The sequence below is a fragment of the Acomys minous genome (genome assembly GCF_964271855.1).
Source record: "Acomys minous genome assembly, chromosome: 6".
Lineage (NCBI taxonomy): Eukaryota > Metazoa > Chordata > Mammalia > Rodentia > Muridae > Acomys > Acomys minous.
In genome coordinates, this window is record NC_140487.1 from 127,296,687 (window position 1) to 127,309,802 (window position 13,116).

Here is a 13,116-nt window from a genome sequence, read left to right on the forward strand (position 1 = left end):
ATCCCTTTAGGATTTCACAGCTGCTTTTCTCATTATCTGCCACATAAAACTTTGTTCCGATGAAGTTGCCTGGAGGAAAATGAGCTCAGGTGGATCTTCGCAAGCGCCCCCGTCAGGCCCTGGCTCAGAAGCAAAGGCAGGCAAGCCCTGAGTGCCTGTCTGGAGGTGCCCCCACGGGCGGCGCAGGGCTTGGCTGGAGGGAGAAGGCCTCCTCAGATGGCACTTTGTGCTGTGATTTCATGGCCTCTCAGAACTCCCTGAACTCTTTCCCTACCCCGAAACCTCTCCTGAAGAGTTGTAAATGTCCCTGAACTTTGGAAGAGCAACACCTGTGTCTTATCACCGTGAATTAATTGTTACGGACTGCGACATCAGCTTGGTTTCCATCACCCAGCAGGGCCTAAAAGAATGAGTTAGAGCCCACACAAGGATCTATAATGAGACAGTTCCCTCAGTCACCTTGGATAAAGGTCCCACCAGCTCTGCAGCTCCAAAGCAGATGGGGAAGTGTGGCCCGGTCCTGAGCCAGGGCTGGGGGAGGGGGGGGGGTGGTGGAGGAGGGAGAGGTAAGCAAGGGACTGCAGCTGAGCCCCAAATCCCATGTGATCATTCCCTGACAAGCATGGTGTCCTGTGACCTACTAACTCCATAGGCCACTGGAAAATGCCCTTCCTGTCAGGCTAGCCAGGTGGAAGGCTACTATGGGGTAACTGGTCCCTCGGGTTGAAACTTTTCCTTGTGGGGAAAAGGGTTAGCTGGCTGACGCTAATGAAACTCTGCAGGCTCTCAGGGCCCTTTCCAGACACCCTTGTCAATGAGGAGGAGGCTCGTCAGGGGTGTGGCTGCCGGCAGTTGCACTGCAAATGCCCATGGTGGCTCTCACAGGTCCTTCCAGCTCAGGGGGTCATTTGAGTGATATGGCTGCCCAGTCCACAGAAGTAACCCTATCTAACTCACTTGTTCACCAGGATGAGTGTAGACTGAACTGCCTGTCAATCATAGCCGAACCTGGGGTGCCTAGAAACAGACTTCCCCAGAAAATAACACAGCAAATGTTCTGACCTCACACTTGCTGGCTATGTTTCCTCTGGCTTTCCCAGCGTGAGTAGACAGCTCTGCATGTTACGCGCTGCTGGGCCTCGGTCTTCTTCCCTGGGGCTTTTATTAGCCCCTAAATCTAACAGGTAAAGACATCAGTTGCCTGTCAGCAACCGAAGTCTGAAACTCTGACATGAAGTTTTCAGTAGATATGCACTGGCACTCACACATATGCACATGCACACATGAACACACACATACATGCACATGTGCACACATGTGCACACATGTGTATATATGAACACATGTACATATACACATCTGAACACACATGCACACACAAACATACACACATGTATATACATACATACACATTGTGCTGGCTGATTTTGTGTCAGTTTGACACAAGCTAGAGTCATCAGAGAGGAAGGAGACTCATTCAAGAAAATGCCTCCATGAGACCCAGCGGTAAGGCATTTGCTCAATTAGTCATCACTGGGGGAGGGGCCAGCGCATTGTGGATGGTAATGCCATTCCCTGGGCTGGTGGTCCTGGGTTCTATAAGAAAGCAGACTGAGCAAGCAAGGGGGAGCAATCCTGTAAGCAGCACCCCCTCCATGGCCTCTGCATCAGCTTCTGCCTCCAGAATCCAGCCCTGTTTGAGTTCCTGGCCTGGCTTCCTTCAGTGATGGACAGTCATGAGGAAATATAGGCTGAATAAAGTCTTCAACTTGCTTTTTAGTCAGCAATAGAAACCCTGACTAAGACATATACACATGAATGCATGAACATGCACACACACACACACATGAACACACATGTACTCACACACACACACACACACACGAACACACATGCACTCACACACACACATGAACACACGCATTCACACACACAAACACACATGCACTCACACACACACGAACACACATGCACTCACACACACATACACGAACACATGCACATGCACACACACACATGCATGCACGAGTGGGTTTCTGGGAAAGCAACAGGGAACAACAACACTGCTAAGAGTCTCCCCCTATTTGCTCCTCAGCAACCTAGCCTGCTCCCAGTGAAACAACGAGGCAACAACTTCCTGAGGCACTTTGCCTGGTGCAGGAAACCGTCATCTTGGTCAGCCGGCCAAAGGTCCTGAGGCTCAGACAGTTGACTCAGACCCGAAATTTAGCAGACTGTCACTAGGGGGTAAAGTGTGATGTTTGAGTAAGGACGGGGTTAGGTGGTTTGTGACAGCTGGTGACCAGTTGTGGGGTCACAGTTCAGGGTCTCCGGGCTGAGCCTAGCTCCTGTCCACCCCATAACATCCCTTCCCTTATCTCCATCCACCCAAATGAAGCCACGCCCCCCAAGCTGAAGAAGATTTAACAGCTCAAGCAGAAAACTAAACATTCTTCCTGCACTCTGCCAGGTTCCTCCTCCTCTGCTCTGGGAGCGACAAGAAAAAGCCTGACACGGAACACAAGTTTCATATCGATTTCCAATAATCTCAACTCCTGTCGTGCCCACGGCTACGAGGTGGCGCTGGGAAAATCACAGTCAGTGATGACCTTGCCAAGAGCTGGACCTGACAGGCCAGCAGCCTGGTCTCTCTCCTCCCCAGCCCTCCTGGCCTCTCCTCCTCTCCCTCCAGCTCTCAACAGCTTTCCTAGGAGAGACGAGGCAAAACAGGGTACTTACCACTTGAAGGGATGTGCCCTCCCACACGTCAGGTGCGTGTCGGCTTCGATGCGCCCTGAGATGCTCTTTGAACTGGTCCTGTGTGTTTGGTTGACTTTGATTGTCAGCTTGGCAGGATCTAGGGTCCTCTGGGAGACAAATCTGTAGGCCCGTTTGAGGGTTCCCCTAGGAGGTTCAGCTGAGACCGGAAGATGGACACGCCCTAAACCTGAGCAGCTCCATCTCACAGGTTGGGGTCCCAAATTGCACAAAAACAAGAAAGTGGCACCAGCATCTGTTCTTTACCTCCTGCTTCCTCACTGTGGACGCACGTGCCCAGCTGCCCCATGCCCCTGACACCATGCCTTCCCTCCACTGCGACTGTCTTACACCTGTGAGCTGAAATAAGCTCTTTCCACTTTAAGCTGCTTCCTGCCAGATGAGTAAGCTGAGACCAGAGCTTCTGTCCTCTGGGTTTCTGCCGGAAGCTTCACCCTCACACTCACGTGGTGCTGCTGCCTGTGTGGGACGGTGAAGGAAGGCACGTCGGCTCTCTCCAGGGTGCCCTGTGTTTTGCTGCGCACATCTAGACTTGTGCTGCCTGTGTGGGTCGGTGAAGGAAGTGACCTGGACCGTTCTGTGTTATGCTACACACATCTGAACTTGTGTTTGCAGAGGCTGGGCATGAATTTTGTGACTGGAATCATCAGTCACCATGGTTACGTGATGCAGACCAGGAACCTAGACAATACATTTGTTTCTTGTGGTCCAGGAAGCTGGATGTTCAAGACTAAGGTGTCATCATGGATGGGTTTTGGTGAGAGAAAAGAAAGGGAAGAGAGGGGAAGGGGAAAGAGAGGTGAGTGAGGGGGAGATGGGGAGAGGAAGGGAGGAATGGGGTTGGCTTGGTAAGGGAGGGAGGAGAGAGGAGGACAAGGGAAAGGTGAGAGGAGAGAGAGAGGAACTAGGGAGGGAGGGAGAGAGAGAGCGGAGGATTGAGGGGGGAAGGAAAAAACTAAGGTGAAAAGGGAAGAGGAGGGGAGGGGAGGGGAAGAGAGGAGAAGGGAGGGGAGGGGAAGGGGCAGAGAGGGGAAGGAACAGGGTGGGGAGGGAAAGAGAGAGGCTCTCTGCTGAGTCTCCCTACAGAGGAACAAGATTGTCAAACAATCAGCCGGCTGAAAGTTTTTCAGGTTTTTGTTTTTTGTTTGATTGTTTTTGTTTTTGTTTAGTGCACTTCCTGCATAGAGAAGTCGCACAGGCAAGGTCCTCTTCCAGGCTGGTCTCTGGCAGCCTTCACTGTTTGACAACAGCAAGGGATTGTTTACAGCCCGCCTGCTCTGGGTAGGAGCCAGCATCTGGTCCTTGGTGACATGACTGGCAGGCACCCATCCTTGCAGGAGCATTTTAGCAGGATCACCGTGCTCTCTAAAAAGTCTCCACACTACCACACTCACACTACTGTGTGAGATGAGTGAACAAAGTGTGCACAGCCCGAGAAGCCTGTACACTTTTAGTCCTTTGGCCAGTTCTCCCCTCAGACATCCCCTGACGAGCTTCCTCCATCACCGTCTCATCTCCCAGCCCTGGTCTGTGCTGCTGTGTAGCTTTTCTCTGAATGCAATCACTCCCTCCTGAAAGGAGTGAGTGAGACTTGGGGAAACTCACGAGAAGTTCACAAGGCTCCCAAGCCCTCCCGGAAGTGGTGGACCCAGCAATCATTTGGGGAGAGGGGTCCTCAGTGGAGTAGTTGCCTGACAGAAGTTCAGAAAACCCCAGGGCTGCAGCTTTCCCACCTCCTATCACTGATGCTTCAGCGATGCTGGCTTGGCCACCTCAGCAGGGTAGGGGTTTGAATGAGAAATGTCCCCTACAGTTTCTGATGTTGTGTTCGAACAGTTGGCAGTGCTATCTGGGGAGGTTTGCATGGTGCAGCCTCTCTGGAGGAAGTTAAGTCGCAAAGGTGTGGCCTAGAGACTGCGTGGCCTGGCCCTTCGTGGCTTGATCTCCCTGCTTGACGTGTGTGCTGAGCATGTGATCACTCCTGCCAACAGAGCCTGCTGCTGCTGTGATGGCGCTTATCCCCTTGGAATCGTAAGGCCAAATGAGCTATTCCTTCTATAAGTTGATTTTGGTCATGATGTTTTACCACAGCAACAAACCAGGTAACTCCTACCCCGCGATTCTGGGTGTAACCCCAACAAACTCGGGCTCACAAATGGAATCATCACTTTGGCCTATTGTTGTTTACCTGGGGGCGGTGAATGGAAACAGGCTCTGCTGGAACAAAACAAAAAAACAAAAAACAAAAACAAAGCCACATGGACCTGGCATGAGAGACTTGAAGTGAGAGAGCTCATCTCCGCCCCGGCGGCGGCGACTTCCCCTTACCTTTCTTCACGCAGCTGCCGTGAGGGATGGCTCTGCTGCTGAGGAACTGGGTGGAAGTCCGTCCTCCTGGGGCACAGCCTTCATTCGCTTTACCAACTGAGCCGCCTGCCAGCCCCTGAAGGAATCTGTACTGATCGTTTCAGTCGCGTGTTAGGCGATGGAAACGCCACAGTAAAATCTGACTAGAGATGGAAAACAACTTCAGACGCTTTGTCTGAAGCACGTACTAGCTTGTAAGTATTTTCTCCACACAGCCCTGCCCCTTCCTGGTCCTGTTCCAATCCTGGTAGAACCAGAGGCACATTGTCCCCAGTTCCCAGGGGCTAAAGATAAGGCTAACAAATTAATTACACAAGAAAATTAAACGTTTATTGAGGTCATATGGTAGAGTCAGTTCTCAACAGACCAACCCTTCCACAGAAAACAGCTATAAGTTCTGGCTAAAGATAAACAAAAACTACACAGGACCCTAAGGAGTGAATAAGCGGGCAGGTTTGGAAGGCGACCCTTGGAGGGTGGGGCCAGCACACAATTCCTGGCTTTGGGTGAGGTCAGACCTTGATCCCAGTGCAATGCAGTGCAGCACAGTGCAGTACAGTGCAGCGCAGCGCAGTGCATACGGTACAGTGCAGGGCATTGCAGCGCAGTGTAGCGCAGCACAGCGCAGCGCAGTACAGTGTAGTGCAGGGCAGCGCAGTGCAGCACAGTGCAGTACAGTGTAGTACAGTGCAGCACAGGGCAGCACAGAGCAGTGCAGGGCAACGCAGGGCAGCACATTGCAGAGCAGCCCGGGGCAGCACAGTGCAGGGGGAGCTTGCATGGAAACATCACCGTCCCTCTGGCCACAAATGCTAATGAGCACTGCAAGCCCCACATTGTTCATTCAGTCTCAGACTAGTGTGGCCTGCAAACTGTCCTGCACACCGAAGGAAGCAAACAGGCAGCTAAAAGGGCATTGAGAGCTGGGGTGCAAAATGTTCCCCACAGGCTCACAACTAGGGAGGAGTGGATAAAGTCCCGGGTGAGTGTGTATTGTCAGTGTGAGCACTGCCATGCCAACGGTGGAAAAGCCTCCCTAGGTCAGGGTCAGAGCAGTAGCAAAGCTGCCCCCCCCCCCCACCGCCCCGCATCCAGGTCCTAATGTTGGCAAATGGTTGGCATTTAGCTAAAACCAGGATGACTGCAACATAAGACAATGGGGGAAGGGGTAAGGTCACCTCAGGAGACTTCTGTAAGGAAGGGGGAAGCAGTCACCGTCCCAGCCATTTTGAGACGTCACTAGTGTGCCAGGAGTCCCCTGTAGACCAGCACTATGTGCAGTGCATCAGGACCTTCTGAGGAGCGTTTCTCTCCACACTCCCCCACAATACTGACTATTGAAACCAACCAACACTTTTTAAAAGGAGACAAGAGGAGCCAGGGTCGGCAAGCCCGCTAGTCATAACGTGAAAGTGTTTTCCTAATGTGCAGTGCACACCAGAAAAGTGAGGAGGATTCTCATACGAAGTAAGCAGCAACCGAGACCAACCCCATTATGGTCCAGGCACCAGAGCTAACAGCATCTTCAAGCTGGTGCTCACTACAGCCGTATTTGTGAGGGAGAGGGGCTTCTTGCGTTCTCTTGGTGAAAGGTATCAGAACAGAACTAAACCACGTAAAAGGGGGTCAAGTGAGGCCTTTGGAGTCAAGCTTGAGACTCCCTGAAATGAAACCGTACCCGATGGGTTTTACAGAAACACCGGAGCGGGCTGTGAGAAGTCACAGAGACGCAGAGCTTGGGACTGGGCAAGGGTTTGTCTTAGTGGCTGTGTCAATCTACCTGTGTGAAGTTTTTATCTGTGAGTTCATTACCATAAAGTGATTTTAACTTTTAAAAAAGCCAGTGAAGGTGAGCCGAGATCAATAGAAATTACCCCACTCTAAAGAATAAAATGTTGAAAATGAAATGAGTTGAGCCTCGGGGCCTGGCTCTGAAATATAAGTAACTGGAGACCAGAAAAGGAAGAAGTAAAAAGTATTTGAGGAAGTCGAAGCCAATAGCTTCCCAAGCTTAGTGACAGATGCACACTTACAAGTTTGACAAGTTAGGAAAATAATGTACAATTCAACCTCTCTGAAATGCTTGATAAAATTCAAGTGCCACTAAGGAGGGGTGGAACGGTAGAAGAAAGGGGTGCAAAGCTTGAAACCAACACAAAAATAATTGATTGGAAAACTTAGTTCAATTGTATCAGTAGTTACAATATATATCAATTTACTGCTATGTTTAAGTCAGATAACTTAAGAATGAGTTGTTTTTTAAAGCAAGATTCAAGGGTCTGGAGAGATGGTTTAGCAGTTGGGAGCACATACTGTGCACACAGAGGACCTAGGTTTGGCTCCTGGCACCCACATCAGGTGCCTCATAGCTGCCTATAACTCCTGCTCCAATGGATCCAACACCCTCTGCTGACCTTCAGTGGGTACATGCACTCACACGTGTACACACACACACACACACACACACACACACACACACACACACACACAATTAATAAAATAACAAGAAGATTCAATATGCTACTTTATAGAGAGACAAATTCAAAATAATTAATAGAAAAGAGCCATACCTCACATTTTATGTGTTCAAAGAGTGTCTGTGTCAATTCTGTGACATGGAATTCAAGACAGTGTGCTACCAAGGTCAAGGGTCATTTCGAAACGACAAAAGGGCCAGTTCACTGGGAAGCCACACTAACCATAATGTGATTCATCTAATTATCAGAGCCTGAAACCCCACAGTGCATAAGCCAAGGAGACAGACAATGCTCCCCTCCCCAAGGAAAGTGATAACGCCCTTCCCCAGTTAACTGTTAAAACAACTCAGCTTAGGGCTGGAGAACTGGCTCAGCTCTTAAGAGCACTTTCCACTCTTTCAGAAGATCCTAGTTGGGTGCCCAGCACCACCCACATGGTGGCTCACAATTGTCCCCAGTTCCAGGGAACCTGACGCCTTCTTTTAACCTCTGTGAGCCTGGCACGCAAGTGGTACACATACCTACACGCAGGCAAAGCACTCATTTTTCACACACATTTTTTTAAAAGACTCTAACGTATGATCAGGTGTTTGAGTGACTTCTCTTGCTGCTGTGACAAGTTACCTGCCAAGGGAAAGCTTTAAGATGGAAGAGTTTGATATGGCTCAGAATTTGGGGGTACATCAACACAGGGATGGTGGGGGGAGCCAAAGGAGGCTGACCCCCTGCACCCACAGCCAGAGACGCGGAAGGGATGTGGCTCAGTTGTTCTCTCTCTTGTCCTGTCCACTCCAGGACCCTAAGCCATGGGATGGCACCACCCACCTTCAGGATGTGGGTTCCCTCTTCAATGCACCGAGAGGTGTCTCTCCTGGCTTCCAGTGAAAGCTGACAATGAAAACGCACCCCCCACCTGACGAGGGGGTGGGGTGGGGGGAGAAGCCCAGCCATTCCCATAGGTACAGCATCACGCCCAGGAGCTGCAGACCGTACAATCTTTTGTTAAAAGTTTGTCTAGGTAGACCTCACACTAGGCTGGCAGCAAGCCCACATGAATTTTTACGAGGACCCAAGTCTGATTACAACACGTTTGAACTGGACTTCAGTTCACTGAGAAACACAGGTTAAAGCTTAAGCATTCAAATATGAAGCAAGAGAATTTCTAAACGAGCACGGGTCAAATGAGACGCTACATGAAACATTAAAAGTAACCAAAAATTTACATTTTAATAGCATTAAAAATATAACATAAAAATTGAATTACCCAGCTGAGCAGTGCTTGGATAAAGTCGATCACTTCAAAGTCTTACGTTGCCTTGAAGAAAAGTCTGGAATTGGTGTATTAGTTTCCTCCTGATTGTAATGATAAAATACCAGACGACGACGAAAGCAACTTAAGGTAAGAGGGGATTTTCTTCTTCTTTTAGCTAGCAGTTTGTGTGTCCACCGGGATGGGGCAGGCGCCGCAGGTGTGGGGGGAGGGGCTGTCTTGGGAAGCTAAAAGAGCTTGGAGTCAGAAGGAAAGACATAGTCAGCAGAAGCCCCTGAGCTGATACACTTGGGAGTCACAGAGAGCCCAGCCCAGCCCTAGTGAAGTCTGCGTGTGGCTCGCAAAGGGTTTTGGCTATAATGTGCAAGAGGCATCCTCTCAGCTGTCCTGTGAGGATGTGGCAGGGTCTTATCTGCCATACTGCCTGGCCTCTGTGAGAAGCAAACTCAGAAATACCAAGTAACTGTCCGCTGCCGCCATTCCTCACGAGAAACCTTATCTCCAGCCACCTGACTCTCTCCCCTTTGGCCACAAGATCCTCCCCACCCCACCCCACCCCACCCCCAGCCACATGCCTCTCTCCTGTGGCTTCTGGGACTCCCGAAGGATTTGATCAAGAGATCTCATGGTGTGTGTGTGTGTGTGTGTGTGTGTGTGTGTGTGTGTGTGTGTGTGTGTTTTGTTGTTGTTGTTTTTGGTTTTGGTTTTGGTTTTTTGGTTTTTTGCCAGAATCAACCGTGCCATCCCAGGTCGCCATAGCTCTGGAGTTCCACAAGGTGGTACACACCTGCTCCCTACACATTCTCTACTCCTTTGTGTCTCTGACCACAGAGGTGGGTAAATAAATCTCCAGCAAAGATGCTATCCAACCCCAGGGTAAGGTACAGACCCGCCTGGAAGAGGGGTTTTGCAGGCTGGAGGGTTGGGGGTGAGGGGCGTCTGCTGTTGTCCCTTTGTAGCTGTGTGGATTTCAGCACCACACACACACCCTCTGTGCAGTGGGGCTCTGGCTTCCTGGAGTATTTGACAGCATTGTCCTAGCCCAAGCTCTAAGACGCCACCACCGTCAGTGTCACAGTCTGGATGAGGACGGCCCCGTACGTTCACATGTTTGAATACTTGGTCTTCAGTTGGTGGAACTGTTCGGGAAGGATTAGGAGGTGTGGCTTTGTTGGAGGAGTGTGTCACTGGGGGGCTGGGCCTTGAGATTTCAAAAGATGCATGCCATACCCAATGTGTTCTTTTTTGCCTCCCAGTTTCAGATCAAAACGTGAGCTCAGTTGTTCCTGCCTCTGTGTCTTTGCTCCACCATCACAGACTCTAACCCTCTGGAATCTTAAGCCAAATTAAACTTTTATAAGTTTCCTTGGTCACGATATGTCATCACAGCATTAGAAAAGTAACCAAGACAGTATTGACCAACATCGGAAACCCGTGGCTACAGTGATTGGTTCAAAATTGATCATGTAATATATTGATGAAGGAATATTTTAGACACTAACTGGTTTCTGTATCTGTGGAAGCTGCTGGAAGAAACTGTTTCTTTTATCCTTGTGGGAATAAGAAAGAAAATTCAGGCCATAGTCCCACATGGGAGATAAGGCAGTGCCTAGCATCTACCTGATCAAGCCAGGCCTGAGGCTAGCCTCTGGTCAGGAAGGCAAAGAACCTCCTTTGACCCTTAAGCCAGCAATGCTGGGAGTTGGGGTGTCTGCAACTCTTCCTGAAATGAAAAACAAAACAAAACAACACATCATCAAAAAGCAGAGATACCACGTGGCACTAGAGATGCGCGGTGAGGTCACAGCCATATTCATCTGTCATGTGGCACAGCCTCTTTAAACCACCTTTCCCTTAGTCTCCAGGAAGATGAGCCATGGTCCCTAAAAGACCCCAGCCCCTCATTACTTGGACATCTCTCTGATGGCCACATTTCTCATTTGCCATGTTGTGTTTTCATGGAAAATAAAACTCTTGATGGATTTCTGAGCACTCGCTCCCAGCTGCCCACTAAAGGAAACATTTACGAGTCACTTAATTTGGGTTGTGTCTCAATAAATGGAAATAACTGGATCATGCTCACGCCCCAGAGACACCACGACCACAACAGCCTGACACGCAAGCTGCTTGATTGAAAATAATGAATCAGCCTCCAAATGGCCTGAGCCACCGCCAATTTCCACACAGCCAATATGGAGCTGTAGAGGACAACAGGGCCGCAGCTCTCCCACCCCCAGGAAGATGAGCATTTTCAATCAAAGGAAATACCTAGCAGGCCTCTGTCCAGCCAAGACAGAGCAAACGATGCCCAATCCCAGGATCAGGGTGGCAGGAGAGACTGCGGCTGGCACACTGAGATCCCTGGGGGAAGCCAGGCTGGGCTGCAGCACTGGCTGAGGCTCATCTGCTTCTGCTGTGGCCAGTCACTTCCTGTGGTCTGTTTCCCTTGGAGAGACGGTGCAAGGGAACTGAAAAGAGAGCACAGAGGCTCCCTCACATCAAGTGGCACTTTGTAAATTAAGCTTCAAAGAGAGGCATGTGACAGACTGCTCCATCCCCACAGATGCACGAAGCTTGGACTCACTTAGCCCAGATCAATGGGCAGAGTCTAGTGTTGGGCCACACTGGCTTCCCCTGCCCTGCTCAGTGTGGCCTCTGGGAGGATTCTTGCTTCAAAGCTCCTGGGATGGAGTTTCACTGCGTTAGTTCTGTGTTTAGACTCGTTCTTGAGGAGAGAAAACCGCCTCAGATCAGTGTGGGCCTGAGACAGAAGAGGGAGCTGCCAACTGCTTACCGCTCAAAGGAAGAGGTGCTGCCCCTGAGGGCGTGACTCAGCAGAAGGTGGAGCAATGCCTAGATCTGTGTCCCTGTGGGGAAGTCCGCAGGGCTGCCATGTGGACCACTGCGTGTAGGCTCAGTTTTCTTAACAATTATATTTTATTACGAACTTATTAACTGAGAGTACCTCACTTATAACCCGACTAACCTAAACAATAGGAAAAGGAGATTAAAGAATACAATAATGAAACCGTAAGGATATCAGTTCCCAGAAACGATTCTCCTGGTGTAATCAGCAGGATTTCTTCTGCTGGAACCTGGAGCCTCAGCTGGAGCCCGGAGCCCCGAAGCCTTCCCTCGAGCAGTTCTCTCTAGGAGAGTCTCACAGTGAAGCGATGAACACACAAAAGTATCCCAAGTCTCCAAAGGCCCTGCCTCCTGTTTTTTTGTTTTTTGTTTTAATTCACATATCTCCTCTCAGAATGAGTTCAAGGATGTTTTTCAGCTGGCTAACAACCAATCTCCCTCACACGGTGGTTTGGCTTCTAAGAGGATAAGCATCACCTGCTCTCTCACAAGTCTTTTTCTCATCCCCCACTTGTGATCTAAACAAACAAACAAACATGTTTATCTCTCCTTTAACTCCGTGTGTGAGCTGCTAGAATGTTCCCTCCACCTTGGAGAAAGGCCCAGGTGGTTTTGCACTGTCAGCCCTTCAACACTGCCTGGCCTCTCTAGACAGGTGCTCCTGCACAAACCAGAGCCTCCAGCTGGATGGCTCCCGTGCGGCCGGGTCTGACGGCCTTGTCACTTTACAAGACGGGCCCTTCTAGACCTCAGGGAAGAGTGAGGCCCCTGTCACACACAGGCTCGGTGCTGCAAGCAGATACGTTATAGCCTCCCCAAGCCTCTCCCTTTCTCCCCATCTCCCCATCTCCTCTCTCTCCATCACCCACTTCCGTCCTCTCCTTTTTCCTCTCCGCGTCCTTTTGCCCTCCTTACTTTTCGTAGATGAAGTGCCATCAGTCAGCTTCCTGCTCCACCTGCCTCATCTTCCCACAACACAGTGGACTCTGTGCCTCTGGAACCATAAGCCAAAATGGATGCTATGTTCCTTGGGTTGCTTTTGGTCGTGGTGTTTTGTCGCAGCGATGGACATTAACCAATACATTCTGTCATCGCATCCATGTGGCCACCACGGTCATCCCACCGAGGAGGGTCTGGTCACTCGCTGGCAGCCTACCATTCCATCTCCTTCAGCTGGGTCCAACAGGCTGGTTCAGAAGTTCACATCACCTGGGCTCGGTCCCCAATGGGGCCTGGCCAGGGAGAGGGGCTAGAAGGTCACAGGAGGCAGGGGAAGGAGAGACAAATGTCCTTTGGGTCCCTCTCTGTCTTGCCTGACTGTGCCCTTTTGTGGCATCTTTGTTCCCCTCCATCAGGGTC

General features: G+C 50.4%; 1 long non-coding RNA gene across 2 annotated transcripts; it reads left to right on the forward strand.

Moving 5' to 3' along the window:
- Positions 1–2,472: 2,472 nt before the first annotated feature.
- On the forward strand, positions 2,473–10,519 carry LOC311599420. Of its 2 annotated transcripts, XR_014779889.1 has the most exons (6): positions 2,473–3,535; positions 4,770–4,880; positions 5,121–5,339; positions 8,891–9,021; positions 9,622–9,989; positions 10,149–10,519. It is a non-coding gene; the product is annotated as an uncharacterized lncRNA (long non-coding RNA). The 2 variants fall into 2 exon arrangements; XR_014779888.1 differs by having other exon boundaries at positions 9,622–10,519.
- Positions 10,520–13,116: the final 2,597 nt, after the last annotated feature.